This window comes from Falco punctatus, assembly GCF_963210335.1.
Source record: "Falco punctatus genome assembly, chromosome: 2".
In the NCBI taxonomy this organism is placed as follows: domain Eukaryota; kingdom Metazoa; phylum Chordata; class Aves; order Falconiformes; family Falconidae; genus Falco; species Falco punctatus.
In genome coordinates, this window is record NC_137581.1 from 97,283,988 (window position 1) to 97,298,554 (window position 14,567).

General features: G+C 36.5%; 1 long non-coding RNA gene across 1 annotated transcript in view; it reads right to left on the reverse strand.

Annotated features, from left to right (window-relative positions):
- The window catches only part of LOC308059775, a 62,423-nt gene that overhangs the window by 13,201 nt on the left and 34,655 nt on the right, over window positions 1–14,567 (reverse strand). The window contains exon 2 of the long non-coding RNA XR_013926398.1: window positions 1–14,530. This exon is cut by the window's left edge and continues 13,201 nt beyond it. This is a non-coding gene — a long non-coding RNA (uncharacterized lncRNA). The remainder of the gene's footprint in view (window positions 14,531–14,567) is intronic.

The following is a 14,567-nucleotide window of genomic DNA, read 5'->3' on the forward strand; positions in this document are numbered from 1 at the left end:
GAGGTGAAGGGGTCAGGAGCTCAGGTGGCTTTTTCGTCAGTTTTGCTGATCAAAGGTCAAGGCTTAGGGACAGATGTGACATGGAAATAAATATGTGAGTGAGCAGATGGTGCTGCCAGCAGAACGTCAGCTGCCTTGACCATGGAATAATGTTCCATAAACCCTATGGCACAAGGAAGAACTGCACCTCTCTCACACCAAGTTACTGATTTATTGAGACAAGTTCACAAAGTCCACCCAGATCAGTATGAACTATTCTGCCCTTAACAAAAGTCCAAATATTGGTAAAAAAAGAAGTATTTACTGTAAGGTCAGAGGAAAGAGAAAAACGAGAATGGTGGATTGATCCACCAAACATATTAGATAATGTAAGGATTAAGTAGGAGGGACTGGAGGTTTTATTACATGGCCAACATTTTGCTATAAATGACATTTGGTTGATTAAAAATTTGTCAGATGATTCATGTGTCTCACAGCATTAATATTGAAGGGTATAGCTTGCTTAGAAAAGGCAAACAGGAGACTAATGAAGAAGGCAAGAAAATATTCTTAAATGTGAAGGGCGTTTACGTCTGCTCTGAGATCCAGATTACAGAGAGGAATACATTTCTGTAGGTGTTCAGCACTTACTTTATACTGCTTGGATTTCAAGGAGAAAGAAGATGGCCATTATTATGGTGATGGTCCTGGAGATGAAAATGAGACTAATCCAAGCATAGGACTCAGTAGTAGTATCGTAATCATTTGGTAGCCACTGATCACTACTCAAACATAATCTATGGAAAGAATGCAGCAAGACATGGAGGTAGGCTCTCCCCTGACTAAGGGTAGACTTCTGCAGAGAGGACATCTGTATCTGTGCTGGCTACTCTGTAGTCAATAGAGGCACGTAAAAGGTACTCAGAAGGGAGTGACTGTGCATTTAAAATGTCTGGGTTTTTTACATTGTCGAAAAGATCTTTGAATGAAAACCTAAGATACAGATTTCTATGCAGATGGTACTTAAAGTAAGATAAGTAAGTCCAGGCAGTCCAACAAGTTTTTGGAACACAGTGGTGTTAACACCTGATAGACTCAGAAGGCAAAATCCTGCAGAGGAGGATGTTATAAAGAAGCTGGAGTCTGTTAGAGAAATGATACCAATCTGTGCTTACAACTTGACTAACTTGCAAGGTATTGATGTCATATACTAGAAAGCATGCTGCTTGGTGGCTGGTCAGTGAAGATGGATGGGGGAACAAAAATAAGTAAGAAAAAGTATAAAGGACGTTCATCTAACAAAGGATGGCAAAAAATAACAAGGCCCAACCTATGAAAACTTACAAGATAATATAAGCAACACGATAATGGCAATATGCATTTGTAAAGACCAAACAGTAACAGTAGCGTAATTTCTTCATATAACATAGCAACAAGACTTCAAGGTAGAAAAGAAGAGCATTTCTGCATGTCTTGATTTTAGCAGAGATTTTGGCTTTGTCTTCTACTCTTAGCATCAGATTTGAAAAATGTTATACAGATGAAAGTATTAAAGTATATGCAAGCTTTGTTTCAAAAAAAGTGTTTAAAGAGTAGTTACTAATGGTACATGCCAATTTTGAAGAATATGTATGCTAATATACTACAAGGACTCCTGCTCTGTCCAGAGTTATGTAGTGTTTTCGTTGACATTTTGGAGGATGAAATAAGGAGTTATTATTAAAATTGCAGGCTTAATAAGGGAAGTACATCTTAAAAAAAGTTTAGAATTTGAAGTAATCTCAAGTTAATAACATGGTCTATTTTAAAACGCTAGCTATAATAAGGATAAGCAAAAAGTACTTTGCTAGATCTAGAATAACCTACTAGACACTACAGATTGGGGAACAATAAGCTAAGTAGTCATCTAATAGACAAGAATTCATGGGTTGAAGAAAAATTGTCCATAAGCCAGGAATATTGTATCTTTGCAAAAAAGAAAATGAGGCAAACTATACTTAATTATGTAGACAGAAATGTGACATTCAACATCAAAATAATTTTTCCTTCTACTTCGCACTACTATGGCTTCTGTGGTAGTATTACTCCAGGAATTATCTCGCTTTAGGAAAGACTTAGGAAAAATTACAGACCAAAGAGAATGATCAGAGTCATGGTCTATGGTAATAAGAATGAAGGACTTCTGAAGTATGGTAGAATCTATTAGAGAATAGAAAGAGCAAGGAAATGTTATTTACTTCCAACTATGTAGGAATGTGCTGTGATGAAGAGTAGGATGATGAATATCTAATGGGCTCAAACTTAAGCACTTGGGAAATACTCTGTATTAGTGAGAACAATAAAGTACTACAGAACCTTGCCTGAAGAGATTTTACGTGGTTTCCAGGGCCTAAAAGCCATTGAAATAAAATTCTGTCCTAAACACAATTTGTTTTACTCTCAGGCACATGGAATTTTAAAGGTCTCAGCCGGCTGTGAATATGTGGGCTGCTCCCTCATTCCTGCAGGAGAAGGCTTTCTCTGCAAAAAGGAGAGCTGGATATCGGGGTACAGCACAAGCGGAGTGGACAGTAAGAAAATCCTCAATAAGTGCCACCAGGTACGCTGAGCTCCAGGGTGCATATTGCTGCTAGTTATACTGCTGGAAGAAAGATTCCAAAGAAAGCTCTTTCCTCCTAATTAGTTGCTGAAGTAGCGATGGCAGAATTCACGTCAAGAAACAGTGAGGTAGACAGTCTCCCATCTTATGTACAATGCCCTGTAATGTCATCATGAACAAAAATTTTTTTTAAAATAATCATTCCTAGATTTATTCAGAGGTTTATTAGATTCTTAGAGATTTTTACTTATCTGTGACAGCCTTTGAAAGTTATGAAGTTACTTTGTTAATTTCCTTTTAACCGTGTAAAGTTCACGAACAGTAGTCATGATGGGTTTTTTTTTGTATTTGAAAAGAGTGCATCCTACTAACACTTCATAAAATGCTTTAAAGCATTAAATGAAAGAGGAAACATAAGAAAAAAGTGTAAGTTATTGCAATTTCAACAAAAGGAAATTCAGATTTCATATACTTCTGTGTTGTTATAGCCTATGAAATGATGGATTCTTGTAATATAGAAGTAATTTATTTCTCAGTAGAAGTTCTGTTAAGGCATTCCATGGCACGTACAGTAATTATAGAATTAGTAGCAAATGCAATGCTTCACAAGAGTAAATAATTTTCAGTAAGAATCTGCTACTGTAGAGTTACCACTTGATTTTAACTTAGAGGGCCTATGTGCAATGTATGTTGTAATACAGGACTAGGATAATTATTAGAAAGATCATAAAAGCAGAATGTCAGTGGTATCTCAACGAGTGTGAGTAGCCATACTGGCAATTTATGTCAGCTTCTTTAGTAAGGGCAATAGATGTTCAGAAAACGCTGGAGGAAGATTATGGGATGAGACAAAGCTTGGTTTGGGCAAACAGCCAGAATAACTAGTTTGGATGTAAACAAGTGGGTAGACATCATTTCACCTCATCTGCCAGCCTGTTGCTGTTTCTTTAACATTTATGCAGTGGTTGCTGTGTGTTGACATTCCAGTAAGGTCCTGGCAAGATCAAAAGTGTAGGAAAGCCTTTCTGATGTATTATTTTTTTAATTATGTCTGGGTTTGCTTTACTTTTGCTGCATTTCACATTCAGTTTTAGTTTTCATTGTGAAGCAGTGAGGTTATCAGTTGCACACATTTTGTATTGTTGAAATGCATGCATTTTCTATGTCCTATCTATGACACATCCTTCATTCAATTGAGCTAGATGTTTAAAACTTTAAGAAAAAATATTTTTCTTTCTCACTATTGAAACTTAGTGATTTTGAAGAGCATTCCTAGAACTGTTCTGGTTCCCAATTGAAGCCTGTGTGGCACTATTATCTATTTTAATTAGTTCAGGATACTGGATTTCAAGGAAAGTTTCATTATGAATTATCTGTGCTACCATGTCCTTAGGAAATCAGGTGGGTAAGCTCATCATATGTGTAGTCAAGTCTCAGCAAATGCTTCTGAAACACTTTCAGAAGAAGCTGGCATAGGGCAAGATGCCACAGAGCAGAGCATAGGCTTTATTTAGTCAGGGACACCAGCAGCTGGTGTTGCACGGCAATGGAGCGCTATTTCTCAGTTTGGTACTCAAGCAAATCACCATCTCCACTTAGAAGTGAAAGTGAATACAGCTTAACATCCTGCCTGAAAGAAACCTTCCCCTTTCTTATTATTCATGCGTCTATATCTTGTTGTGTTTCAGTGCATCCTTCAAGAAACCAGGAAGTTATTCTCGTTGGTTCCCAAATAACCTGATAGGGAAATGGTGGGATGTTAAGTACAATTTGTCAAATTTGGAATTACAACAAACATTTGATTGAAAATGGTGATGACTTTATATGGAATTTAACATGGGCAGGGTTGGACCACAATGTAAGAACATTGCTGAAAATTGTCATCTTTAAGATGAATACCAAATGCTCTGGAAAAAAAATATAATTCAAATATATTTCTATACTGGATCAAGACAACTGCAGAACTTGCCCTTCTTTAAGGAGTTAAATCAATTACTTTCTTCAGTTTTTCAACATTATTTATTATCTTTTGTTGGGATAATATCTGAAACAAAGAAGCTGTTAATGGTTAAATCAAAAACTGCTGACTTCCAACATAAGCTGCTTATATTTTTGTTCTATATAGAACTTGATCTCAAGCTCTGGATACACTGTCATACTTCTCCAGAAAATATGAGAAGCAATATACAATTCAAACAATACTGTATTGCTAATGCAGGAATGCTTCTAACTGCTTTTATAAAGAGGTTCTTGGTTGTTTTGGGTTTTTTTTTTTTTTTTTTTTTTTTTTTTCCTAAAAGAGGGCTCCTGTTAAGATTGAAAAGGGTAATAGTATCACATTACTTATAAGAGGAGTTCCTCTGCCTTCAGTGAATATAGAGTACTTACATAAAAAGCATTTATAGTATGAAATGGAGATCTCAAGAATCTGCCATACATATGGTACCTTTTAAATTGAATTTTGTCTGCATTATTAATGCATTGACGTTATACAAGTGTAATAGTACAAGGCTAAAGGCTTGTTTGGCATTTCTCGTAAGATCCAAAGATCATTTTTGCATATGCAAACCCAACATCTAAGCATACTTCTTATGTCCATGCATAATCCAATTAATAAATGAATAAATCCTATTTTAAAAATCACTAGTAAAATTAGTATAGATTATTGGCCACTGAACCAAAGCCTCAAAATAGCAGAACAGTGACAGATACCTTTATCATTTATAGGAAACTCGTCAAAAAGAAAGTCGTTAGTTGTCATCTGAAAGTGAAGGAAAAGAAACATTTTTTTCTTATATTTTAATTATATAGGAATTCTTGTTCCAGGATATACACCTACTGTGGAGAGGAGAAAAAAAGAAAGAACTATCATAGATCAATTCACTATTATTTCAACCATATTATCAATTACATCCCATTTATGTCTAAATTGATGGATTTTTTTTTGACTGCTCCTTATGTCTGGAGTCTAAAGATATCATTTGGTCCTTCCTTATGCCTCTGCAGCCTTGGATTACAGAAGGTAGCCTGGACCTGCAGAGCAGAGGGGAACTGCAGAGAGGTGTGAAAACGTTCCCAGTCTCCTCTCGGGAGGGCAGGACCAGGAAAATACTGCAGGGTGTCACCCTTCCTACAGCCTCAGCACAAGCTCTGAGTTTTCCAGTCATGCACAACCCACCAGTACATTCATATAGCAAGACAATAAACACTACTTTTCTGTATCATTTCCAGTTACAGAATGCAAGAAACATAGCTAGCTATTTATAGAATAAATTCCCATTCAAATGAAAACACGGATTGTAAACGTGGTGTGCTCCCTGTTAATTTAACAGTCAGACATTAGTGCAGCAGTTCTCCACTAGTTCAAGAGTATTTTTGGGAATGTTTTTAGGTCATGAGATAAAAATTGCAGTATTAAACACTTGCAGCTGGTACAAGTATGTAATGTGATTTACTTGGACTTGTAGCCAAAACTGTCAGTAAACTTTTGTGTAATTAGAAAATGGTTCAATGGCAGTTCTGTTCTGCTGCCCTTAGTCAACTCTGAGTTATACTTTACTCTTCCAGGGGTGTCACTGAAGCTGGTCGTAATATATTCTCACTGTTCTGAAGCACATTTATGACTGAGAGATGAAAGATACCAGGTGTGTTTTAAAATCTGTTTGTCACTTCAGGATGTAAAGCTGCCATTGCAGAAGGTCATACATTAACATTTGCTTTAGATAAAAAATGTCTTGAAATTGCAAATAAAATAAGTAAAGCTTTGGAAAAAAATGTTAGACTGCTTTCATTTAGTAGCTTTTAATAGACAAATACAGTAGAGGAACGATAAATATTAGTTAAATAGTCAAAGATTCAGAAAGGTATATATGAGCTGTGTGTATGTCTGCAATTATTCATCACCTAGAAATATTGCCACTTGAGTAAAGATCAGTATTGACTAGAAGTTTCCACTATTACTAAATAATTCTCCATGCTTCATCACTTTTGTGCAATTTATCTCTGTCGGCTCTGCATAAGACATTTGCCTTGATGCTGTTTAGAGTGTGAGGGGAAAGGAATGGCCAAGTGGCTGTGCATTGCGCTATCTTTTAGGGTACGCCGACAGAACTGGGTACAGTCAAAGCAGCTTAAGTCCTGACAGAGTCCAGAGGTAGTCTTACTGCAGAGGCCTAAATACAGATGCTGCTGGACACCTGCCCTGCCAGCAGGGCAGGCTAACCTCTTTCTCAGGCCTAGAAGACAGAATAATTGGGCCTGAATTCAAAGTGACGTAATTTGCTGTATAACCTTTGGCAAATCACTGAATTTTGCTGTGTCCTGATTTTTGTTCCAGTGGAATATAGATAATGACAATTCCTTCATTATCTGTTTAGGTAATAAATTCTTCTGGCTACAGATTTATTTCTTACCTAACTTCCTATAATGAATAGATAAATATAACCTCAACCTTCTAGGTGTTTCTTTGGTAGAAATTAAGTGAAGACAGGGAAATTCAAAAGAAAAATACTCATTCTGTACTTTCTGACTTTATTGGATATTTAAAACAAAACAAAAAAAACACCCCAAATTTAGTTAGTCTAGTAAGGTAATTAAAGCCTGCTGCTAGGACAAGTCAGTGGTATTGCAAGATAAATAATTTCTTTCTGGACTTCTTTTCTCTCTCTTCTGCTTGCTGCCTCCCCTTCCAACTTCCCTTCACCAGCACTACTACTATGGATACGGTATGGCTGGTGTCCTCCCACATATGCTACTATCCAGTTCCATACCTTCAGGGGGAGAAAGAAGTAGATGTGCTGACAAAGTTTTGGGTGTATGAAGTAAATGTACTATCTTAAGATGCTTTCTCTGAACAAGCAACAGCTAGAAAATCAATACAGAGAGGACGTAGCATGTGTAACGACGTTGGATTGACTAGCTTTTTATGTAGCATAATCGTGTTTGAAACAAAAAAGTAAAAATGAGGGCAGCATTGTTTGTTCAGATCTTTAATAGATGCGTGGCTAGTTGCAAAATTTTGATCTGAGTCTTGATTTAACTTTTGCATAATGTCACAGGTAGTTACAGCTCTGTCAGTCCTGGTGCTCCATGTGGGAGTCCAATGTCTGAGATGCCGACAGTTTTAATAACCTCCTTACAGCTAGTACAGCATGACACAATTTGTGTAGAACAAGTCCTTCTTTTAATAATGCTCAGTATTCACTTTCACTTACAGTAATGTCATTAAGATAGAATTGTATTTTATATCAGAGATTTGCATGAACTGGGTTGTTTCTGTATAGCCAAAGAGGAATGCAAGTATACCTGGGCTAAACATCTAAAACTATAGCTAGACTGACTGCTAAAGGTAGAAAAAGCCACATCCTTCCTGCTGGTCAGGAAAGAGTTTGTACTCTTGTTAGAAATAAGAAAGGCAAAAGAAATATTAAGCTATTTAAGGGGGACAATGTCTTTATGACAGTTATCCCTTGAGGTCAAGAGCAAATTAACAAGCTTCTTTTTCTTTCCACAAGGCAGGAACACTGAAGTTAAATCCTTAAAGCTGAGCTTGCAGTCAGAAAATACAGTGCAGTTTCCTTTTGGTCAGTAGCGTCAAAGATGCAATCAATAAATTCACCCTGTAGCAACATCCCCATACTGGGAAACTGTCTTGGGGGAAATAATATGACTTCAGTCCTATATGATTCAGAGCTCCCTGAGTTGGAGTTCTTTGAAGATAAAAGGCTACATTCTCAGCTACTATAAATCAACATAACTATTTTGACTTTAAGATGCTACCAATTAAAGTGTATTTTTGCAAGACTTCATTATATCCTTGCTCAATAGTGACTTTAATAATAGTTTATTTATTCTCTACTGGTTTATGCTATCCAGTCACACCATAAACAGTGAGGCAGTTCTTTTCCTCCCAGGTGTTACTTGGTGAAGGTCTTCAGCCACAAATTAATTTTATTGTAAGGTTGTCTTATAGGAACTGATTCTCACAAATCCTTACTAGGATTGAACTGTTAAGCTGCAGTTATATCATTTCAGTCTTAGCAGAGCTATTTTGCAGTTGGCTCTGTCTTGCTGAATTACATTGCCTTAATTGGTAAGCATTCTTAGTTTTTCTCTTTCCATGCTGAAAGAACTGGCATACCACCACATTCCTCATAAACCAATTTTTTCCACAGCAGGCAGTTTTGCTGAATATATTTTTAAAATCTTTTCTAAGACTGAAATCAACATAATGAGAAGGAATGCGAAGGAGGTTAATAAAGGTTCATTAAACAAGAACCTTTGACTACTTCATGTCCATCTTTCATTTCAGTTCTCTCAGTGTCCCAGGGTAGCTCAGTTTCATTAGCGCCTACAGACAACTTAGTAGGTCAAAGGAAAAAAAAAGTAAAAGATGCTGACAGATGGTTAGAACAACAACAACAAAAATTCTCCATTTTTCTTCATAGTCAATGTACACATGTTGTAAAAACATTAACTTCTTGTGTATATTTTTGAAGAAGTCAATTATTTCCACATTACAGATTCTTGGGGTAAACTGACTGTTCCTTGTGTAGCACCCAAGTAGGTAAGAACATCTGAATTTTCATTTAAAAAAAAAAAAGTTAAATTTTTCAGGAAAGGTCATATTAAGGAAAAAACTCAGAATATTGGACTTGAAGATGTATATTCATTTATAATAGACATATTGTAAAAGAGTGATCATAGTGATCATATAGAGTTCAAATTTTTTGTATAAAAGTCGTGCACATCTAGCATCACAAGATGTCAATAATAACCAAAAATGTTGAAGCCTCCACATATTTTAAGATATCTAATAATCTAATAATTATAATATGACGTACTGAAGGTATCACATATTCTAAGATATTTAATATTCAAATAAATCTACCAAATGCAAAGTAGAATTAATTTCCATTCATAGAATGATCATAGACAACATTTGGCAAGATACTATAGAAATCTCTTTGCAAAAAGAATTAATGAATTTCTAGCTTGAGTTTTACTAATGTAAATTCAAAGGATGAAATTAGTCTAAGCAGTGCAGTTTTGGAGTTCTATGTACATAATCATGACTAAAATCTGTTGTGATGATAATGCTTTATTTGGCTTGTAGTTTTATTGGTTTCATTTATTTAATTGATTTGAGGGGTATGCAAATATTAATAGCATTCCATATAATCTTAGCATTATATATTTATCCCAGAACTGCAACAGATTCACTTCTAACTCAGATCCTGCAGCTGATAACACGAAAACCTAATGCGAAGCAAAGTAAGGAACTATGAAACCCTTTTATAGCTGTTCCTCCTAAATATAGTTATTTGTGTCAGTTAATAAATACATATACAAAAGTTGTTCATCACCAACAGCAGACTTGATTCTACATTTCTGCACAAGACTAATTTACATTTCCCACCCTGCAAAATGGAGACTGAGAGGAAGTATCACTTCAGGTAATTTTTCCCTTTTGTTTGGTAGTAAATTAACTTATCAACAAACCAACAAAAAGAGCTCTCCGTCTGCAACCCATGTGAACATAGACAGGTTTTTAAGTGACATGTAAATGTGCAGCAAGCAGATGGCAACAGCAAGCACATGGCAACAGTTAGAGAAAAGGGCTGAAAAAAGGCAATAAATAGAGAGCTGGCACTGGTAACAGTGCAAACAGTTTGAAGGGGATTGTGAAGGAGTATGTTCAAGGCGCAAGTCCCAGTAATGCTGAGCAAACAAAACAACAAGCAAAGAAGGTATTAACTTCCAATGATCAGGAATTAACTAGAGGAAGCAACTCTGAAGTAACTTACTGAAAGGAGAGGTAAAGGTAGCATGAGCAGGGACATGCGTATTAGACAGTCTGAAATGAAGGGAGATGGTTTAATGCATATGCTTTATCTATGAGAGAGTCCTCTCCCATAATACATGATGTATGTAATTTTAAAATAAATGTCACTGTTAGGTGTGAGACAAATCAAGTATCTGTATTGCCCTGGCCTTGAGGTAGATGATCCAATGGCATAAAAAGAGTCGATATTGTCATTATACAGCAAAATAGCAAAGATGTGTCCAAATAATAGATTTTTTGTTCTCTTATCTTCAAAGAAATTGAAACCTTGCTTGTTCAAAACAGCAGTAATGTGAAAGGAGAAGACTGCTTTTCACTTAATGCCAAAGACTCAAAAAGATGTGCAAAAAAACCCCAAAACAAAACCAACCAAAAACCAGCAAAAAGTTCTGACTGCTGTTTGTCTCACATTGCTGGGAAAGTAGCATTCTGATGTTATCATGAAATGAGAACAGGAGGTGTGTAACTATGATCACATCTTATTTGTAACAAACAAAAGGTGATGAAAGATGGAAGCAGAACAGCACCAAAAGCAGGGCTGAGGAGGTGGGGATTCAAACAGTAGTGGGTAAACAGGATATCGAGAAGGGAGGGCACAAAAAGGAACACAAACCATGAAGGCAGATAATTTAATCCCTGCTGTATAAAACCTCTGCTTTTCAAATCTTTGACTATTAAACCAACCAAGCAAAGAGCACGTATTTTTTAAAAAAAACAATCAAATTACTCCATTAGTAATGCCTAGGTGAAACAAATGTACAACTTTGACAGTCATAATCCCTGTGTTGGTACTGTGGTCTTTCAGACAGAACCTCCAAAAAAGCTTTTTTCCATCCAACCACCTGGTAAAAAATCAGATGCCAGGACCTTAGTGGCATTCCAACACTGGCTTCACTGGAATGCAGAGAAAATGGTGAGCTGTTCCTACAGAGAACTTCACTTCTTAGCACAAGTATATGGTGCATAGCACTGGCTTTTTTGTGTGCATGAGGGAGAATTCAGAAGCTTTGCGGTCCTGAGAAAACAAAGGTATCCCAGACTATGGTTAGACCTCCCAAGAATTTCCAGAAAAATCATCATTAACCCAAAACATTAACATCCTTAATTTCTTAAATGCAACTCTTACTTCCCTAGCATGTGTTTACATTATCCTACTGAGTTGCTTCTGCGGTTGACAATGATACTGAGAGTTTGGTCCTACATGCTTAAAAGCTCCAGCCTAAGCTTTTACTAATCACAAAATAAAAAGCTTTCCCTTTTTGCCCCAAACACAGGCAGAACTTTCATCCTTCAAGAGTTTTTTACTTGTATGTGTGAAATAGAGCAACCTTTAGTAAGGGCAAACAGGGCCTTAGAATTTGAGAAACACCAGTGATAATTTAATGCTTATGGAAAGACCAACGAATTTGGCTCTCCTCTGATCTTTCCATTCTAGCTGGAGGGAAGGTATCTCTCTGAGTGTATACCCTTCATACGGATATAATTAATGAAGATGGTTAAACTGATTGATTTGTTACACCCCACACCCGCACACCCCCATACCCCACCAATCTTTGTGAAAACCCAGTAAGCAAACCTTCTGCAACCACAGATGACTCCAGGTACCTCAGACTTCACTTGCAAATTTTAGCATGAGCATTAGTATTAATTACCACATTAGCATTTCAGGCATTTCAAGGTGACTGCATATTGATCCCATTCCAGCTGCAGGGGCTGCCTACTCCCAGCACTGTTGCACATCAGCTCTGTCTACATGTTGGATAAGGAGCTTCCCCATCTTTGCTAAGGCTTTTGAAGAGTTTCTTCTGAAAAGTTGGTTTCATGCTGCAGGAGTCTCCATAGCTGAAACCAAAACTATCTAGGACCCCAAACACAAAGGTCTTTTTGCTCAAGGTGACCTTGATGAGTTCCCTTTTTCCTTACTGCTTGGTCTTTAACTATCACCTCTCTACCAGAACCACAGTTAGGTATGGTTAAGAGGTTTTCTAGCTGTGACTGGGAATGGTGTATGAGAAGCATAGGAAAATAAGGATGTCTCCATTATTTTCCTTTCATCCTGAAGGAACGAAGATTAATTTTTACCCTGAAGGTTCTAGTAGCAGCTTACATATAGTTTAATTTTCAGTGCTCTTCTTACTTCCTTACTTCCTTTATATTTGTCACTGCAACTCCCACAGATAACAAACTCCATCAAGAAAGATGCCCTTCTTTCTGTTGTCCCTTCTCACAAGTAGCTGAGGAGCCGACAGAGACACTGACAGTCTGCTACTGTTAATGAGGGCAACATGGGTCACTGCAGGTATGTCAGGTTCAAGAATATAAATTTTGTAATTATCCACAAAGTCACTGGAACTGCTAAAATATCTCTTTTTTTAATCACTTGATCCTCATTCAATTTTCTCCTTCCATTTCCTATAATTATTTCACCCACTTCACAACAATTTGGAGAATTAGCACAATTACTTTCACCGAGCATATAAGTAAACTGTCTTCTACTGGTGAAGGCATGGCTCTTCTTGTAAAAGATAAACAAGTATTTTTTCATAGCAAAATAAGGACCACAAAATTATTCAATGTCTCTATCTAAGATAATTCTGTGGATGATTTAAAGAATTCTTACTTTAAAGAAGTGATTCTGTTATCTATAGCATAAAGTAAGCCTAAAGCAATACATTCTCTGCAATTAATGAAAACATGAACAGAACAAGCCTAGAGATATATACATTTGCCTATAGCTTTGAATGCAGGACGTTGCGTCTGCCAAACTCACCTCCACAGTCTCTAATGGCAAAAAAAATAGAGCTTTGATGTAAATGCTTTGAACTACTCCAATCTAAAGTAAGCTTCCAGACACATGAGACTATCCCCCCACCCCCTTCAGGCTTTCTAAGCATGCATACTGAATGATTCTGGTGAACTAAAGACTGACTGAATTTGCTTAAAACCACACATCACAATATAAATGCTGTGTTCCTCTCAGCTAATAGGAAACTTGCCTTCAGTAGGCAAATTAACTGTAGAAGCGAGAAACGGCCATTTCTAGTTAAAGTTGTATGTTAAGTGTATATTCAGCAATAGCTAAGCAAAAGCTGTGTGCTACATGCTAAAAGTGTGCTCATTGATTAGGTCAAACTAACAAGGCTGGAAGTGAGTCTTGCTACTATAAAAATGGTATTCAGATGGCTGCAAAAATTAACATGTTTGCAGAACTGCAGATGCTGATTTTGAGCAGTATCACTACCACTGATCACAAAACAGTATTTTAACAGCAAAAAGTCATTCTAGAATGACAAACAGCATTGAGTGTAGTAGCATTTCAGTATGTTCCTATAGCATAACTGGTTAAGTACATCTAAATGTCATTACTATACTTTATAATCTCTTTTACAGGATACTACCACAGGATGAGCAGTGACATTCATTCCATAATGGATTAATATATTAACCATCTAATGAAACATTCATGCAAATTGCTGCTACTACTTCAGAAGAAATATGTAACATAACTATTTCTGATTGTTAACAATATGATGGTACTTCAGAGCTATTACACTTGGTGATCTGGATAATTTCCAGAGCAGTTTAATAAGTTTCTGTTATAATTTGTTGCTTTGCATAACCCCAAACAAGGACAAAAGGAAAACAAAACAGGAAAGCACTAACTGATCATTGGTTTCCCCAGAATCCTTCAAGCAGCTTCTAGACTGCATCAACCTGTGGTGGAATCCAGGGATTTTATGATGCAAGGGAAAATATGTGGAGTGATTGGGGAACAGAACACATTTTCTCCCTGAATATTTCCCAGGTTATTCATAAAGAGTCCTCTACACTAGGAGGACTGGCTAACTCTCAGGTTTTGTATGCGCAGCTGAGAGGCTAATGAAGTTTTCTAGTTCCACTTCACGAACTGGTAAAAGAGGGCCATACAGGGGTTAGGATTTAGTGCTCTAAAAGGCATTGAAGTTGTTTCAGAGTTCTAATAAAATGCTGATATTTCTGCACCAGCTAATATATTCAGAAAAAGAAATGAATAAGAAAAGAAGTGATAAATGATTTGATTTTAAAGATAAAGATTTACCTTTATTCTTCTAGCTTTTTGGCTTAAATACCTAGGGAAATTATACTAAGTCTTTTTGGCTTAAATAC